This window comes from Suncus etruscus, chromosome 3, assembly GCF_024139225.1.
Source record: "Suncus etruscus isolate mSunEtr1 chromosome 3, mSunEtr1.pri.cur, whole genome shotgun sequence".
Lineage (NCBI taxonomy): Eukaryota > Metazoa > Chordata > Mammalia > Eulipotyphla > Soricidae > Suncus > Suncus etruscus.
Window position 1 is genome coordinate 106,216,159 of NC_064850.1, and position 20,160 is coordinate 106,236,318.

General features: G+C 39.8%; 1 long non-coding RNA gene and 1 pseudogene across 1 annotated transcript in view; both read right to left on the minus strand.

The window, feature by feature from the left end:
• The window catches only part of LOC126003447 (uncharacterized), a 160,481-nt gene that overhangs the window by 104,586 nt on the left and 35,735 nt on the right, over positions 1 to 20,160 (minus strand). The window lies entirely within an intron of this gene.
• LOC126003428 (endoplasmic reticulum junction formation protein lunapark-like) lies at positions 14,270 to 19,015 on the minus strand (annotated as a pseudogene).

A 20,160-nucleotide genomic window follows, 5' to 3' on the forward strand; every position in this document is an offset into this window, starting at 1 on the left:
AGGTGGTATCTCATTGTTGTTTTGATTTGCATCTCCCTGATGATTAGTGATGTGGAGCATTTCTTCATGTGTCTTTTGGCCATTTGTATTTCTTCTTTGTCAAAGTGTCTGTTCATTTCTTCTCCCCATTTTTTGATGGGATTAGATGTTTTTTTCTTGTAAATTTCTGTCAGTGCCTTGTATATTTTAGAGATTAGCCCATTATCTGATGGGTATTGGGTGAATAGTTTCTCCCACTCAGTGGGTGGCTCTTGTATCCTGGGCACTATTTCCTTTGAGGTGCAGAAGCTTCTCAACTTAATATATTCCCATCTGTTAATCTCTGCTTTCACTTGCTTGGAGAGTGCAGTTTCCTCCTTGAAGATGCCTGTAGTCTCAATGTCCTGGAGAGTTTTGCCTATGTGTTGTTCTATATATCTTATGGTTTGGGGTCTGATATCGAGGTCTTTAATCCATTTGGATTTTACCTTCGTACATGATGTTAGCTGGGGGTCTAAGTTCAACTTTTTGCAAGTGGCTAGCCAGTTGTGCCAACACCACTTGTTGAAGAGGCTTTCTTTGCTCCATTTAGGATTTCCTGCTCCTTTATCAAAAATTAGGTGATTGTATGTCTGGGGAACATTTTCTGAGTATTCAAGCCTATTCCACTGATCTGAGGTTCTGTCCTTATTCCAATACCATGCTGTTTTGATAACTATTGCTTTGTAGTAAAGTTTAAAGTTGGGGAAAGTAATTCCTCCCATATTCTTTTTCCCAATGAATGCTTTAGCTATTCTAGGGTGTTTATTGTTCCAAACAAATTACAAAAGTGCCTGATCCACTTCTTTGAAGAATGTCATGGGTATCTTTAGAGGGATAGCGTTGAATCTGTATAATGCCTTGGGGAGTATTGCCATTTTGATGATGTTAATCCTGCCAATCCATGAGCAGGGTATGTGTTTCCATTTCCGTGTGTCCTCTCTTATTTCTTGGAGCAGAGTTTTATAGTTTTCTTTGTATAGGTCCTTCACATTTTTAGTCAAGTTGATTCCAAGATAATTGAGTTTCTGTGGCACTATTGTGAATGGGGTTGTTTTCTTAATGTCCATTTCTTCCTTATTACTATTGGTGTATAGAAAGGCCGTTGATTTTTGTGCGTTGATTTTGTAGCCTGCCACGTTGCTATATGAGTCTATTGTTTCTAGAAGCATTTTGGTAGAGTCTTTAGGGTTTTCTAAGTAGAGCATCATGTCATCTGCAAACAGTGAGAGCTTGACTTCTTCCTTTCTTATCTGGATTCCCTTGATATACTTTTCTTGCCTAATCGCTATAGCAAGTACTTCCAGTGCTATGTTGAATAGGAGTGGTGAGAGAGGACAGCCTTGTCTTGTGCCAGAATTTAGAGGGAAGGCTTTTAGTTTTTCTCCATTGAGGATAATATTTGCCACTGGCTTGTGGTAGATGGCCTTCACTATATTGAGAAAGGTTCCCTCCATTTCCATCTTGCTGAGAGTTTTGATCAAGAATGGGTGTTGGAACTTATCAAATGCTTTCCCTGCATCTATTGATATGATCATGTGGTTTTTATTTTTCTTGTTGTTGATGTTGTGTATTATGTTGATAGACTTACGGATGTTAAACCATCCTTGCATTCCTGGGATGAAACCTACTTGATCGTAGTGGATGATCTTCTTAATGAGGCATTGAATCCTATTTGCCAGGATTTTGTTGAGGATCTTTGCATCTGCATTCATCAGCGATATTGGTCTGTAATTTTCTTATATGGTTCCATCTCTGTCTGGTTTAGGTATCAAGGTGATGTTGGCTTCATAAAAGCTATTTGGGAGTGTTTCCACTTGTTCAATTTCTTGAAAGAGTCTTGCCAGGATTGGTAGTAGTTCCTCTTGGAAAGTTTGATAGAATTCATTAGTGAATCCATCTGGGCCTGGGCTTTTGTTTTTGGGCAGACTTTTGATTACCATTTTTATTTCATCAATGGTGATGGGGGTGTTTAGATATGCTACATCCTCTTCTTTCAACTGTGGAAGATTATAACAGTCCAAGAATGTATCCATTTCTTCCAGGTTCTCATTTTTAGTGGCGTAGAGTTTCTCAAAGTAGTTTCTGATTACCCTTTGAATCTCTGTCATATCAGTAGTGATCTCTCCTTTTTCATTCCTAATACGAGTTATCAAGTTTCTCTCTCTTTCTTTGTTAGGTTTGCCAGTGGTCTATCAATCTTGTTTATTTTTTCAAAGAACCAACTTCTGCTTTCGTTGATCTTTTGGACTGTTTTTTGGGTTTCCACTTCGTTGATTTCTGCTCTCAGCTTTGTTATTTCCTTCTGTCTTCCTATTTTTGGGTCCTTTTGTTGAGTACTTTCTAGTTCTATTAGCTGTGTCATTAAGCTACTCAGGTAAGCTCCTTCTTCCTTCCTGATGTGTGCTTGCAAAGCTATAAATTTTCCTCTCAGTACTGCTTTTGCTGTGTCCCATAAGTTCTGATAGTTTGTGTCTTTATTGTCATTTATTTCCAGGAACCTTTTGATTTCCTTCTTGATTTCATCTCGGACCCACTGGTTATTGAGTATGAGGTTGTTTAACTTCCAGGTGTTAAAAGTTTTTCTTCTGAGTCCCTTTGGAATTCACAAATAATTTCAGAGCCTTCTGGTCAGCGAAGGTAGTCTGCAAAATTTCTATCCTCTTGATCTTATGGAGGTATGTTTTATGTGCCAGCATGTAGTCTATCCTGGAGAATGTCCCATGTACATTGGAGAAGAATGTGTATCCAGGTTTCTGGGGATGGAGTGTCCTATATATATCCACTAGGCCTCGTTCTTCCATTTCTCTCCTCAGGTCTAGTATATTCTTGTTGGGTTTCAGTCTGGTTGACCTATCCAATGTTGACAAAGCAGTGTTGTGGTCCCCCACAATTATTGTGTTGTTATTGATATTGTTTTTCAGATTTGTCAACAGTTGTTTTAAATATTTTGCTGGCCCCTCATTTGGTGCATATATGTTTAGGAGAGTTATTTCTTCCTGCTCTACATACCCCTTGATTAATATAAAATGTCCATCTTTGTCCCTTACAACCTTCCTGAGTATAAAGTTTGCATTATCTGATATTAGTATGGCCACTCCAGCTTTTTTATGGGTGTTGTTTGCTTGGATAATTTTTCTCCAGCCTTTTATTTTGAGTCTATGTTTGTTCTGACTATTCAGGTGCGTTTCTTGTAGGCAGCAGAAGGTTGGATTGAGTTTTTTGATCCATTTAGCCACTCTGTGTCTCTTAACTGGTGCATTTAGTCCATTGATGTTGAGAGAAAGAATTGTCCTGGGATTTAATGCCATCTTTATATCGAAATTTGGTGTGTCTTTTGGTTAGTATTGTTTTAAATTAGGTCTTTCAGTTTTTCTCTTAAGACTGTTTTTGAGTCTATAAAGTTTCTGAGCTGTTTTTTGTCTGTGAAACCATGTATTCTTCCGTCAAACCGGAAAGTGAGTTTTGCTGGGTACAGTATTCTAGGTGAAGCATTCATTTCATTCAGTCTTGTCACAATATCCCACCACTGCTTTCTGGCATTGAGTGTTTCTGGTGACAGGTCTGCTGTACATCTCAAGGATGCTTGCTTGAATGTGATTTCCCCTTTTGATCTTGCTGTTTCAGAATTCTGTCTCTATCTGTGGGATTTGTCATTGTGACTAGGATGTGTCTTAGGGTGGTTTTTCTTGGGTCTCTTTTGGTAGGTACTCTTCGAGCATGCAGGATTTGATCACATATATTCTTTATCTCTGGAAGTTTCTCTTTAATGATGTTCTTGACCGTTGATTCTTCCTGGAAATTTTCTTCCTGGGTCTCTGGGACTCCAATGATTCTTAAGTTGTTTCTGTTCATCTTATCATAGACTTCTATTTTCATCTGTTCCCATTCTTTGACTAATTTTTCCATTGTCTGTTCATTTGCTTTAAGTTTTTTGTCCAATCTCTCCTGCTGTATGGAATTGTTATGTATCTCATCTTCCACAGCACCAAGTCTATTCTCAGCTTCTGATACCCTGTCCCAGAGCTTATCCATTTTGTCATTCACTTCGTTTACTGATTTTTTCAGGCCTGTTAGTTGACATGTTATTTCAGTTTGGAGTTTTGTGATTTCTGTCTTCATATTTTCTTGATTATTATTAGTGTTCTGTTCCACTCTATCCATGGTTTTTTGGAGGTCTTTGAGCATATTCCATATTGCTACTCTAAAGTCCTTATCTGAGAGGTTGTTTAGTTGGTTGGTCATTAACTGGTCATCAGAATTGTCATCTTCATTCTCTATGTCTGATGCTGGCCTGCATTGTTTCCCCATTGTCACACTTGTATTTTGGGTTTTTCTACGTGTTGTGGTGGTATTCATTGGTTATATGATGCAGTCAGCACACTTCTCTGGCTCCGCCCTTTCTGGATGGGCCTGCTTGCCTCCAAGGTAGGGGAGTCCTCCGTGGATGAAGCCTCACACAGGATCAAATCTTAGGCCCGAGCACGCAGCAGAGTAGACAGTCTGGAGAGAAGTTTTTGCTTCTGTGATCCAACACAGTTCTTAGTGTGTTTTTTTTCTTCTTGTGATGGTGTTATTTTTTTTTTTTAATTATGACAACAAAGATGTAAAGAAGAGGACAGGGTAAAGTTACAGTGGAAGCCCAATCACCCATAAACAGCATTCTCGGTAGTCCCATCGATGATGTCCCAGCCTTGAACTTTCAGCCAAAGAGCATTTAGAAAAACAAAACTGAACCCATGTACAGTACAATTACTTGTCCCTCAGATCCCCAGTTGTAGTACATACTATTTCTTAGCAGCACACAATATAATCTATAGACATTATACTTATGTAGCTCCTTAAACATTGAGGGCAAAGTACATTTCTCTAGTTCCATGTACATACTACCTAGTTTAAGTTAACCTCAAAAGTTTTAGTGGCTTGTTTTTCTTAAGGGTTGGAGTCAAGGGAACATAGTAAAAAATGGTATTCAAGTGGCATTTGTTTGCATAGGCCCACCAAAACATAAGGGACATGGAAAGACAAATTATGGTCTAAATACAAGGAGACCCTAACCCTGAAGTTTCCTGGCACAGGATTGACTCTAGGCTCCAGGCAAATTAGTTTGTTCAATTCAAGTCATCCTCTGTAGTGGCAATACACCTCCATTCCTCACATAGTCTCTGTTGTTGGTATCATGCTTCTGTATTAAAGATCCTGGAGTCTGCATGTCCCATATTGCAGTCAGGATGGTGCATAGCATCCTCTCGTTTCACCTCCCACTTAAGGGGCACTAGAGAGAACCATGTCCTGTAGAGCAGGTCATTGTTGCTATCAAGTCTTCTCGGTGGAAACGGAAGTCTCTTTATAAGAGGTCGATGTCAGACCCTTGGTAGTGTCTTTCCTGGTAGAGGACTGCTTCCCGCTGTTGTTCTAAAAGACCTTGGATGTTTCGTAGATAGCTTGCCTGGTTCCGGCGTGTATGGAGGATGCCCATTCTTCTGAAGCCTGTGCCAGTTCATTATATCAATGTTCAGGGTGTAAGGTACATTGTACTGAGATTTATTAGATAAGAACATATCTGTATGTATTTTTTTTCCCATTTTAATGTGTCTATGCAAACAAGGATCAATGCCATGGGGCATTATTGGTGCATCTAAAGGCAATAGGGACAAGACCAGAAATTTCCATGACATAGTTCAATCATAGGCATCAATCTGAGGGACAGTTCCACCAACAATCCTTACTTAACAGCTTACAAAGAAAAGATAAGATGAAAAGTGAATAGAAACATCATGGTAGAAGAATATATACAGAGTTACATCAGTTAAAGAAAATACCCATAAAATATTCAAAAGATATGTGTTCAATTTGTGTCCTTCTAAATAGTTCTGGGATTTGTTAGATATACTGTATGTCTTAGATTAGAGATAAGAACTATGTGTTACTGAAGTTAAAGAAGGGTAAATCGGGGGTACTGAAGGTTGGAAGGAGCAAATGTTCGCGCGGGGGCTAGCGCCCCCGCGCGGTTTGCAAAATGTAGACTGGTATGAGATTACCAGTGACAAACTGATATAGCTGAGCCCCTCTCTGCCACCCACCAGATCCAGCTCCACCACCTAAGCCCAACCCTAGGCCAGTGTCCCGGTCCGGCCTGGGGGTGGGGAAAAACCCAGAGTGCCCCCTCAGCTCCTCCCAGAAACCCACCTGGAGATCTGGAGGAATGGGGGAGAGGGAGGTTGTGTGACCCAATTGCGGACCCCCCTGACCCTGGGCTGGACTTAAAGGCCGCTGGCCCATGAGGGGTCTGCCAGCTGGCCGTCCATGCCGGCTAAAATCTTGCTCCGGGAAGGGAGAGAGACCTCCCAAGCCCGAAGTTCAGGGACTGGAGCCCCCCCCCCCCGGCCAGTGTCCTGGTCCGGCCTGGGGGTGGGGAAAAACCCAGAGTGCCCCGTCAGCTCCTCCCAGAAACCCACCTGGAGATCCGGAGAAATGGGGGAGAGGGAGGTCGTGTGACCCAATTGCGGACCCCCCTGACCCTGGGCTGGACTTAAAGGCCGCTGGCCCATGAGGGGTCTGCCAGCTGGCCGTCCATGCCGGCTAAAATCTTGCTCCGGGAAGGGAGAGAGACCTCCCAAGCCCGAAGTTCAGGGACTGGAGCCCCCCCCCCCCCCCGGCCAGTGTCCCGGTCCGGCCTGGGGGTGGGGAAAAACCCAGAGTGCCCCGTCAGCTCCTCCCAGAAACCCACCTGGAGATCCGGAGGAATGGGGGAGAGAGAGGTTGTGTGACCCAATTGCGGACCCCCCTGACCCTGGGCTGGACTTAAAGGTGTTATTTTTTTAGAAAGAGCGCACGGCTGCGTAGCGAAGTGGAGCTAAGTGCCTTCTGGAGCCTCTTTTCAGCCCACTCTCAGGAGGTTCACGCAGCAGGATAGTAGAGAGACACACACAGGCAGCACTCACAGTTTTTCACAGTCGGGCCCTACTGGACAAGCGTAGTTTTCACTCGCTTGCTTGGCAGCTTCAGAATGCTGTATTTTTGGGGTCGCTTCCCAAGACTCTGAGGAGAGTTGCTGGGTAGCTTCAGTTTTGGGGGGGTTTGCTTCCCAGGGCTCTGAGGTGAGCTTCCAGAGTTCAGGAAAGACAGAGAAGAGTAGGACAGGGCTCCCTTCAGGTCCTCAGTTTCCTCAGAAGGAGCACAGCCGGGTGGAGACTCTGCAGGTAGAGTAATCAGCACTCTGCCTGGAAACCCCCACATCCAGCCATTTCTTACTCACTCACTTGCTGGGTAGCTTCAGTTTTTTTGGAGTTCGCTTCCCAGGGCTCTGAGGAGAGCTTCCAGAGTTCAGGAAAGACAGAGTAGAGTAGGACAGGGCTCCCTTCAGGTCCTCAGTTTCCTCAGAAGAAGCACAGCCGGGTGGATACTCTGCAGGTAGAGCAATCAGCACTCTGCCTGGAAACCCCCACATGCAGCCATTTCTTACTCACTCACTGGCTCGCTGGCTAGCATGCAAATATAGTTTTTTTGGGGTTCGCTTCCCAGGGCTCTGAGGAGAGCTTCCAGAGTTCAGGAAAGACAGAGAAGAGTAGGACAGGGCTCCCTTCAGGTCCTCAGTTTCCTCAGAAGAAGCACAGCCGGGTGGAGACTCTGCAGGTAGAGCAATCAGCACTCTCGCTGTTTTGATTTCTATGGCTTTATAGTATAGTTTCAAGTTAGGTAAGGAGATGCCACCCAGCTTTTTGTTTTTCAGTATGTGTTTGGCTATCCTGGGTCTTTTGTGGTTCCACATAAATTTTGTGATTGATTTTTCTAATTCTTTAAAGAATGATGTCTGAATTTGGATAGGGATTGCATTAAATCTATACAGTATTTTGGGTAGGATAGTCATTTTGACTCTGTTGAATCTACCTATCCATGAGCTTGGGATGTTCTTCCATTTCTTTAGATCTTCTTCAATTTCTTTCTGAAGTGTTTTGAAGTTTCCCTGGTATAGGTCTTTCTCTTCCCTTGTAAGCTTGATTCCTAGGTACCTGATATTTTCTGATACTATCTTAAACGGAATTGTATTTTTAATCTCTCTCTCCTCAACTTTATTGTTTGTATATAGAAACTCTACTGTCTTTTGTGTATTGACTTTGTATCCAACCACTTTGTTGTATTGGTTAATTGTTACTAGGAGTTTTACTGTAGACTCTTTAGGGTTTTCAATGTATATCATCATATCGTCTGCAAATAGAGATAGCTTGTGTTCCTCTTTTCCAATTTGAATTCCTTTGATTCCCTTCTCTTGTCGGATTGCTATTGCTAGGACTTCTAAGGTTATATTGAATAAGAGTGGAGAAAGTGGACAGCCTTGCCTAGTTCCTGACCTTAGTGGGAATGCTTCTAGTTTCTCACCATTAAGTATAATGTTGGCTGTAGGCTTTTCATAGATAGCTGTAACTATCTTGAGGAAGGTTCCTTCTAACCCTATTTTACTGAGGGTCTTGGATTTTTTCAAACACCTTCTCTGCATCGATTGATATGATCATGTGGTTTTTGTCTTTTTTGTTTTTGATGTGATGTATAATGTTGATTGATTTGCGTATGTTGAACCAACCTTGCATTCTTGGTATAAAACCCACTTCGTCAGGATGTATGATCTTTTTGATGAAGTGCTGGATTCGGTTTGCTAAGATTTTGTTGAGTATCTTTGTATCTATGTTCATAAGTGAGATTGGTCTGTAGTTTTCTTTCTTGGTGGTGTCTTTGCCATCTTTGGAAATGAGTGTTATATTAGCCTCATAAAAGGAGTTGGGGAGGATTCCTGTTTTTTCTATGGTTTGGAAGAGCATATGGAAAAGTGGTAGTAAGTCTTCTTGGAATGTTTGATATAATTCACCTGTAAATCCATCTGGGCCTGGACTTTTGTTGTTAGGGAGTTTTTTTAAATTCCATCTTAAATTTCCTCTGAAGTGATTGGTCTGTTTAGGCTTTCTAGGTCTTCCTTTTCCAGTCTTGGAAGAGGGTGTTTTTCCAAGAATCTGTCGATTTCTACTGGGTTCTCTAGCCTAGCTGAGTATAGTTGTACATAATATGATCTCATGATATGTTGTATTTCTAGGGATTCTGTTGTAATCTCTCCCCTTTCATTTGTGATCCTATTGATTTGGGTGTTTTTCCTCTTTTTTTTTTTTTTGGTGAGTTTTGCCAGTGGTTTGTCTATCTTGTTTATTTTTTTGAAAAACCAACTCCTGATCTCATTGATTTTTTTATTGTTTTCTAAGTTTCTATGTTGTTTATTTCTTCTCTGGTTTTTATTATTTCTTGCCTTCTGGTTGTGGTTGGATTTCTCTGTTGCTGTTGTTCCAATTCTTTGAGGTGATCCTTTAAACTGTTGGTTTTGTCATTTTCCTGTTTCTTGACATAGGCCTCTATTGCTATGAGTTTCCCCCTAATTACTGCTTTTGCTGTGTCCCACAAATTTTGACATGTTGTCTCTTCATTATCATTTGTCTCAAGGAATCTTTTTATTTCTTCCTTGAGTTGTTCTTTGATCCAGCTGTTGTTGATCAGCATGTTGTTTAATCTTCAGGTATTAGTTTTTATCCACTGCTTCTTCTTGAAGTCAATTTTGACCTCTGTTGCATAGTGATCTGATAGGGTACTTCTAATGAACCTTACGTTTATGGTCTTATATCCTTTGTATCCTAAGACATGATCTATACTAGAGAAGTTTCCATATGGGCTTGAGAAGAATGTGTATTCTGCTTTCTGGGGATGGGCGGGGGTCCTATATAAGTCTATTAGCCCTAGATCTTCTAATTTTTCATTTAGAGCTCTTATTTCTTTGCTATTTTTCTGTTTGATTGATCTGTCCAGTGGTGATAGTGGAGTATTGAGGTCCCCTACTATTATCACATTTCCATTCATGTGTTTCTCCAGGTTTGTGAGCAGATGCCTCACATATTTTGCTGGCTCTATGTTTGGTGCATAGATATTGACCAGGGTTAGTACTTTTTTTTTTTTTTTTGGTTTTTGGGCCACACCCGGCTGTGCTCAGGGGTTACTCCTGGCTGTCTGCTCAGAAATAGCTCCTGGCAGGCACGGGGGACCATATGGGACACCGGGATTCGAACCAACCGCCTTTGGTCCTGGATCGGCTGCTTGCAAGGCAAACACCGCTGTGCTATCTCTCCGGGCCCGGGTTAGTACTTTTTGATCTAATATTTCCCTGATAAATAAGTAGTGACCCTCTTTGTCTCTGATCACTTTCTTGAGGTTGAATGCAGTTTGGTCTGATATAAGAATGCCTGTCCCTGCTCTTTTTTGTTTACTATTAGCCTGAATAATTATTTTCCATTCTTTTATTCTAAGCCTGTGCTTATCCTGTAGTTATAGGTGCGTTTCTTGCAGACAGCAGTACTTTTTATTTTTCCTAATCCAGTTCTCTACTATGTGTCTCTTAATTGGAGAGTTTAGTCTGTTGACATTTAGGGAGATTATTGACAGAGATGACTGTTGTGCAGTTGTGTTGTGTAGGGTGGTTGTTGTTACAATCGGGGGTTTGGATTGTGTAATTTGTCTCTGAGTAGGTCGTTTAGGATCGGCTTTGTTTGCACAAACAATTCAATTTCATTCTTGTTTGAGAATGTTTTTAGTCTGCCTTCCCATATAAATGATAGTTTTGCTGGGTATTGGACCCTGGGTTGGAAATTTCTTTCATTCAGTTGTTTAAATATGTCATTCCACTGTCTTCTTGCTTGTATTATTTCAAATAGGAGATCTGGTTTGATTCTTATGTTCCTTCCTTTGTACTTGAGGTTTTTTTCTCCCTTATTGCTTTAAGGAGTTAATCTTTCTCTTTGTTTTTTGCCATTTGGATTACTATATGTCTTGGTGTTGGTTTATTAGGGTCTATTTAATTACGGACTCTGTTCACTTTCTGGATTAGCATTGAAGTTTCATTCCAGAGGGTGGGGAAGTTCTCTGCTATTATCTCCTTGACTACTTGTTATTCTCCTTTCTCTACTTCCTCCTCTTTTGGTATACCCACAAATCTTAGATTGTTTCTTTTGTCCTTGTTCATTAGATACTGGACTTTTCCTTCCAGTGCTTTGCCTTTTATTTCTTTGTTGGTTTCTTGATTATTTTTTGTTTGCAGTTTTCCTTCTAGTTCTTCAACTCTGTGTTTCTGTTTGTAAGGCTTCTTACTTTGTCTTTTAATTCCTTCAATTCTTTTTGTATGGAATCTCTCATGTTCTTTAACATTTCTTCTTTAATTTGGCTGATTTGTTCATCCATAGATTTCTTATACTCAGTAGCTAGCGTTTCTTTCATTTCTTTTTATCAATTCTTGCATTTCCTTCCTCATTGCTGCTTTTAGGTCACCTTCCCATGCATTTTGGAGGACTTGGAAACTTTTTAGGGTTTGTCTTCGTATCTCCAGATGTTAGGATTCTCCTTGATTTACCATATTTCTTTGCATTTATTGATGTGCTTTTGGAGTGCTGTGCCTTCTAAATTCAGCCTGCTTTGATACCCTGTGGCGTGTGGATGGGTCCCCTTCCTGAGGGTGGTTCTAGAGGCGCTGTTGGGTGAGCTCGCTGAGGTTTGGCTCCTCCTGTGCTCTTTATGTGGCCTGATATGTTGCTTTGCCCTTTTGTTGTCAGCTAGTGCTGGTCCTCTTCTGGCCACAATGGTGGAGTGCGCTGTTGAGTCTAGCTCTTTCTCCCTACCTCTGCTACCTGGAGGTCAGCCTTCTTTCAGTGGGTCTAGTCAATTTCCTTCTCTTTATTCCTCTCAGCCTGTGCAGTGCTGCTCCTGGCCACAATGGTTGTGGGAACTGTTGAGCCTAGCTCTCTGTTACCTCCTCCATCTTGGAGTCAATGAAGCTCTGCCCCCTCTGAGCTTCAGCAGAAGAAATTCCCCCAGCCAAACCCACCCGGTAGCTGCCCTTAGCCCTTGGGGAGTCACAGGTCCACTCCGGGGCTCAGGGGGGTAGGCTGCTCTAGGTTACCCAAAGGTCCAAGTGGCAGGCCCAAGCTCACCCAGTCTATTGGTCCCAGCCTGTCCCAGCGGTGCAGAGTGGGTCTGGCGCAGGCAACTTTGACCGGCTAGTGCCAGGGAACTTCACTCCCCTGTCTAATCTCAGGTTGGATGGGGTGATCTCTGGGGACAGGAGAGTGAGGCGGCGGGTAAGGGGATCTCTGTGCACCCACATGGAGCGGCCCAGGGGAATGCACTCACCCTGGATACTGGCGCGTAGGGTCGTGGAGTCAGGGTTCCCTGCGTGCCCAGGTGGTGCGGCCTCAGGACACTGCACTCACTCTGGGGACAGGCATGCTGGCTGGCCGGCGCGAGGTCTCTGTGCGCCCATGTGGAGTGGACCCAGGGAAATGCACTCACCCTGGGCACCGGTGCAGGGGGTCACGGATGCGGGGGTCCCTGCGTGCCCAGGTGGAGCATCCTCAGGGTTCTGGACTCACTCTAGGGACAGGCACGTAGGCTGGCGGGTGCAGAGGTCTCCATATTGTTTGTAATGTTTTTAAGTGTTTATGCAGTAGATGAAATTGCAAATTACTGTGACATAAGTCTTTTAAATATGTTATAGGTAATTTGTTGGATATAAATCCATCCCAGAAATGAGTAATTTTATCTAGAGTGGATAGTCTGAGGAAGCAACAATAAGCATCATTTAGGTGATATTAGTGACTAATTGCCAGAATAGTGGCACTCTTAAAGAACTGCCTACTAGTGGGGTCCTATATTCATTCTTTTATCTGCTAACTCTCCAAGAAAAAGACAATTTAGAGACTTTGATTTAGCTGCCCTTTGATATACACCCTCTTTGATATGTAAAGACCCACTTAGGTTAGATTAGCATAGGTAAAACTGCCTAGTAGCTTTTGCTCTTCTCTGTGTGCTTATTGGCCCAGAAAAACAAAACTGTAGATAGAGGAGAGTAAAAGCTCTCAGTCCACAAGGTTATGAGCTCCGACCCCATATTTTTTTTCTTATGTCTTTCTAGTTTCCTTAACACTTGTGGTACCTCTGCTATGGGTCCATTCACCCAGGGCTGATCTCTGGAAATCAGATTATAAATTATGCTTGAAGAAATTTTTGAGATTATGTTGGCAAATTTAGGCTAATGAATCTTTTATATTCAATAACATTTTACGAAAATTGTTATTTTCATGCTAATATGGATGGAAGGTCACATTTAAAGGTCATCTTAATGAAAATTTATATGCTCTTAGTATTAACTGGTCCTCTAGAATTTGACTAGTTTAATGAAAACATTTATGTTATATTCTAAAGAATGTTACCTTATAATGTATTTATTTTGTTATTTTTGGTTATCAGGGTCAAATCCAGAGTGCTTAGGGCTTACTTTTGGCTCTGTACTCAGGGATCATGTCTGACAGACAAAAAACAAAATACAAAAATATTCATGTATCCAAGTAACACCAAAATACTGTTTCAAAAGTCCAGATAATTAGCAAAAAGAAAAAAGAAAAAAAAATTGCTGCCATGTCAGCTTTAATTTTCCTTAACAAAAGTCACAGAGCACAAAACTCACTTATATATCATTAGTTTACAAATATAAATAATGCTTCAGAATTCAAGTATAGTCAAGTGCAGAGATGTTTTCTATAAGTTAATATGTAAACATAAGCTAATTATATACATCATGTGCCTTTGGACCAGCTGCAAAATAAAAGACATCAAGAAGAAACACTGCACTTGACTGTTAATTGCATGCTTACTGAGAAATCATACCAAATGCCTATATAGTTACACTTGTAACTTTCATACTGCTTAATGTAAATACTTAAATAGACATTACGTCTCCCTCCATCCAGTCAACTAGAAGTGAATACCTGTAGAGTTAAAATATATCTGTTTTTGATGATGACTTGTTAAAAATAATAAATTCCACTCCTAAAAACAAATTCATTAGAACTTGTTCCTAACTGAAGTTCTTCCTGTGTCAAAATGGATATTATTTACAGGTCACATATAGAAAACAAGAATGTTAACTGGTTTGTCTATTTTTTTCAAATGAAAAAACCCTCAAAACTATCTAAAGAGTATGGGTTCTCTACATTCAAAATAACCTTATTTTACTGATATCATTTGCCTCTATTTTTAATTCCCAGAAGACATAACATTGAGAGTTGACATTCTGAATTCAAATAAAAACAAGCATTTCTTTAGAAGGTGAGAAAAAAAGCACCTCCTAAAAAGTAGTAACAGACATCAGCAAGGCTACACTTGGAAGCGTTTACTACATTGTCATCAAAGATTATCCTCTTAGTTCGGGATTAGTAGAATCAGCTTTGGGACCTGCTGATTTGGCTTCATTCACAAGGTTTCATCACTCTTGGTCTCTTCTGGCTTTTCCTCTGGTTTCTATGTGTCAGAAGCTTGGTCTGACTGCTCAGTATCTGATATTTTTTCATCTGTCTCCTCTATACTGTTATTGAGAACATCAGGTTCTCCTAAAGATACTTCACCAAATTGGTTCTCTAATGAAAACACATTTCCTGAGGACAAAGGACCAACTAAGTTTTCCACTTACTGCTTCTTCTCAAAACTAAACTCTGGAAGTCTTGGAGCCTGAATCTGTTTTTTCTTGCAAGATTCAAGAAAAATACAGTAGGCACATCAAAAGCAATATATTCAATTTCTTCCTTTAAAGCCATTACATTATGAGAAAAGCACTGTTGACAAATAAGGACAACTGTTCTGTGGACCATCACCAACTAAATTTTCTACTATCCTATTCAGGGCACCTCTTTCTCGGAGAAGAATAGACCTTGCTAAAGGTCGGCAGGGGGATGAAGACCCATTCCAGGTTTTGAAGTAGCAGGGGATCTGAGACCTCCTGATGACAGACCTCGAGTACCAGATCTTTCTGGGGTCCACCAGAAGCTGAAGAGTCTTTTGGTGGTCTAGGAGATACCTGATCTTGAGGAGCAGAGCCCAGGCTAGCGCTTGCTGAGGATGGAGAAAGATTTCTTTGATTTGCAGTTTTTTGACTAATCTCTTGTCCAGGTCTTGCCGGTACAGCTGCTCCAGCAGATGGGGACTCAAACTTCGTTTTTTTGAGTCTGGATCAAACCTTTCAAGAATTAATTTAGCCATCTTGTAAGTTTCAGTTTCCATGACCTTTTCAATAATTTTATTTTTTTTTGAATTTTAAGTCATCCAATGCTTCATTATTTCTTTCTGTTCTTTTTGAAAAGAAGAAAATAAGTACCAATCTTTATTTTAATTTAAAAAATTTATATCTTTATTTAAGCAACATGATTACAAACATGTTTGTAGTTGGATTTTAGTTATAAGAAAGAACACCCACTCTTTAACATACTTATAGTATTTATATATATTAATTTTTATTGTGGTTGAAGTGAATTACAATTCTCTCACAGTAATGTTTGAGGCACATAGTGGCAATGAGTGAACTTGTACTATTTTTAAGGTAAATCGTTTTCTTTTGTTGGTAATTTTGGTAAAAGCCATTTAATAGAATAAATTGTTAAGCAAAAATTAATATGTAACACAAGTTGTTATATTATTTATTATGAATATTGCCTATTGGGTGCTATGCCATGTGATTTTTAATATTAGTGCTTAAATATTTGAGGAACATTTTTTAAAAATATGGTTTAGTTTTCAAATCCAAAATCATTTTTAGGCTTAGGAACTTTTAATTTCTTTCTGAAGGAAAATAATATGTTTTCTAAGCATCATACTTCCAAGTGTGTTTTAGCAGCACCCCTGAAAAGTGAGCTAGATTAGCAAAGAGAAGATAATTTGAAAGTACTAGCTCATATCTTGATGACCAATTTCTTCCCTTTTATTCAGAGGTTTTCTACTTTCTTTTATTTTTAATATATAAAATCTTTATTTAAGCACCATGATTACAAACATGATTGTTGTTGGGTTTCAGTCATAAATAGAAAACTGCCCCTTTCAATTTATTTAAAGAAAATGTATCACATAGTTGATAACTGATCATAATACATTTGTTTCAGGATGACAGAAAGCAAAGTTATTAAGAAATAGAAAGAGAACAGAGAATTAAAAAATAAAAAAAAGAAGGGGAGAGAGTTCATTAGCAGTTATATTTGTGAAAATTATTGTATCATCAGTAAAATTGTTAAATACAATAGCCGAAATTTTAATACACTACTTTTTTTTTTCTTTTAGAGATGGGAGATACACTAAAAAAAAGATGTGTATGTGTGTGTGTGTTTGTGTGTGTGACAGTTGTCATTTTCATAGGCACTGCAAAATATAGAAAAATTGGAAACAAAGATCGTTAGCCTAAAAAACAAGGAGATCTTACCCCCCAAAGTATTTTCGCATAAAATCAACTCAAGACTCCAAGCATACTAGGTTGTCCAAGACCCTAGTCATTCTTGGTGGTCAGCTCTTCAGTATCACAGTTGTTGTTGTCAAGTTTCTGTAGTTATAAATCCTGGTTTCTGTACAGATCCTATGTCGAAGACCGGGTGGTGTGTAGTGTCTTCTGGTTCTCTATCACCATCAGTTAGCAATGCAGAAAATTCTGCCTTAAAAGACTGTGATATAAGAACTGTCTTTGGAGTAAGTCAGTACCATGGCTGTAGTGAGGCCTTTCTTGGTAGAATTTATGTTCCTGGTGCTGGTATAGGAAGTCATGTTTGTTTCTGTAGGTTGTATCCATGGTTCAAGGGTGAATGGTCAATGTCCAATCAACTGGAGTCTAAATCAAGTCATTATGCTAAATGTTTAGGGAATATGGTCCCACTGCAGTATAAAATTTTTATGTTCCCATCTCTATTAGATAAGAACTTGTTTGCATATGTTAACTTTTCCCATTTTAATGTGCCTATGCAAAAAGGGACAATGCCACAGGGTATTACTAGGGCATGTGGAGGGCTGAGATGTCAAAACTAACAGTTCCCAGATCCTTTTGCTTACATAAACACTAAACAGAGATTTACCTACTAGTATTCTGTATTGAACTGATACCGAACAAGGGGAATTGCTCCTACAGGAGAAGATATTTGATAATGGTTATTCCTATTAAAAGGGTGTGTCTAAAATAAATATTCAAAGGGAATATATATGTCATTTTTAAATCTTTTGAGATAGGCCGGGAAGGAATAAGATCGGGGGCACAGCTTCAACCTGTGATTTGGTTTTGTGGAGTCTAGGGAAACTGCCTCCCAACAGTTCCATATCAGGAATTGTCCTCAAGTGGCAGATTTCTCAGGAACCAAATCCGGTAGCAAGCAAAAGTCCACAGTGAAGGGAGATAAAGGAAGAAGGACCACCAAGAACAAATCAGTAGCGACAGACTGTTGATTTCTTCTCATGCTGAGAATCTATCTATCTATCTCCACTTTGGGAGCTGGTTGGCATTTGGCTGGGCTGGGGAGAATGTTCTGCTTCGTGAGGAGTTAAGGAATGAGAGTAAAAAAAAGGCTAAATGTAGAGAAATAACATGAAGGGCTCTAAAGGGGTTTGTAGGGTGGTAATCAAAAGAAGAAAAGAAGGGGGGGAGGAAGGGTTATCTATGATAGAGGCAAAACACTAAACTACATAGACATTATATTTATTATGGACAGAGATTAGACTGACATTGGTATGGCGTACAAAGACATTAATGCACCTACATTGGCAGCCAGAGGATAGATTTCATGGATTACATTTGAAAAACTTTCCTGGGGGATGAGGGGCATGGAGTGGCTGCACAAGTTGTAAGGATCTGTCTTGCACACGCTAACCTAGGATGGACTTCTTTTCTATCCACTAGCTTCCCATTTGACCCCAAGTGCCTGCTAGGAGCAATTTCTGTGTGCATAGCCAGGAATAACCCCTGAGCATCACTGGGTGAGGTCCACAAAGAAACTAAAAAAAAAAAAAAAGAAAGAAAGAAAACATTTTCCAGGGTATATGGGACAGAACACTTAAAGAGAAGAAGGGGTAGGGAGTAAAGCTGGCAAGTTTGCTCTAAATTTCCCCCCCCCCTTTTTTTGTCTTTTCATTTTAGGCCTATCATGTTTGGTAAGGATAAACTAGATTGAAGAAAGGCTTTATAGCTTAAGTTGTGTGTGGAGCAATCATAGTTAAGGACATTCATGGTTTTCAAGTCTAAATAATCAAGTGACATGGTAATGAGCACTGCCTAAGGAGACTATACCTTGAAATTGATATTATATCTATTACAGAGGAACATTAGACAGCCATTACTATGGTGAACACAAAAGCAAACCAAGGTGAGATGGGACATAAAATAAAGAAAAAGGAAGAGAGAGAAAGAAGAAATGATTGAATCTAGCAAAGGTTTTCCATTTTTCTGGGAAAGGCTACCTGAAATAGATTGTAGATAGAGCATTCTAGAAAACAATGATATGTTAATGAGTATATACTATGTATTATTATCCAATGGGTCTTGCACATCCCATTTTTTTTCCTAGAGGCAACCTATAATTATGAGCATTATGGTACTAACATGGTGGACTAACAATAGCTGTCATGTGGACACAAATTGAGGAAAAAGGACTAATGATAAGGAGGAGGGAAAAGCTAAGGCCTGTGAAGACCCTGAAACTGGGGTCCTGCTGCCCAGGTCTCCTGCCCTGGCAGAGGCCACGCAGTTTCCAGATGAAAATAGATTCATTTAGTAGTGACACTGGGAACCTGGTGGAAATAAGTACTGTTCTTATGTACCAGATGATCAATTAGAAAGCAAAAAATGGGAGTGTCATAGCAAGTCTTACTGGAAATTCATCAGGAAGATACCCCAATTATACAATTAAACATGTAGTTAAACATGATAGAGTTTAAACAGATAAACAGATAAAACATTAATCAGATAGAGTACTGAAAGTAGAGAATTAATCTTTCAACCCATAATTTTTGTAGTCTCTGATTTTTTTTCATATATTCTTTAAAGGCTTGAATTTTCTTGTCTATATTTACTAGGACTACAGTTGAAGGCTTTGTCCTCTATCTATCAAGAAAATAATCCACCCATTTTCTAATTTTAGAATTTGGGAACTGTGATTGATATCATCGATTGTCCAACAGAATTCACAGCTCTCAGAAGCAGACAGAGCTGGGAGCTGGCGTCTACCCCTGACAGACTAGCTACCACTGTCGCAGATTGCCTGCCGAAGCAAGACAGAAGCTGCCACTGATAGGTGCTGGTCCCAGCCAACACCTTCCCTCAAAATATTGATAAATAGTTCTATTGGGTTCTTCCTCTGATTTCCACATTATGGAAAATTTACATTCTCTTCCAACTGTTCTTCAAAATTCTGTTTTAAAAGAACTCCTCTTCTTATGTTCTATTTAAATTGTTATTGTTTTAATTTACTTATTTCTTAGTTTTTAGTTTTTAAGTCACACCCAGTAGCACTCAGGGGTTACTCTTGGCTTTACACTCAGAAATCGCTCCTGGAAGGCTTGGGGGTACCATATGGGATGCCGGGATTCAAACCATAGTTCTGCATGCAAGGCAAATGCCCTACCTCCAAGCTATCTCTCTGGCCCCTTAATTTATTTATATTTATAAACTTTATATTTTAGGTAACACAGCTGTAATAATGTTTATAGTATTGTTGGGTTACCAATACTAATCCAAAAATCTACCAACCTCAGATTCAAAAAGATCCTCCAACACTGTCTTATATATCACTTTTTTCCTGCCCCATTGCTCCTTACTTGCCCCCTACTTTGTTAATATCATGTTTATAATCGAAGACCAAGAGTTTTTTATTACTTCTAGACTGTCTATTCTTTTGTTTTATTTCTCTGTACATGTCAAATGAATGATATCTAGTGTTTGTCCTAGTCCCTTTTATTTATTTCTTACAACATGATGCCATTCAGTTTCAAAGACAACTTCATTTGTTTAGTTTTAGGGTCACACCTAGCAGTGCTTACTCCTTGTGTTGTGCTCAAGAATTATTCCTGTAAGGACTTATGGAATAGATATGGTGCTGAATAGTCTAATCCAGGTTGATCACTTGAAGGAAACCACCCTCCACACTTTACTTGCACTCTGGTTCCTCTATTACCTTTTTAAATGTGAACAGTGTCCAAGTCTCAATCCTCATGTCTCTCTTGTCAGCAATTTGGATCTATTTTTAAAATGCAGCTTAAAATTAATAGGAAACC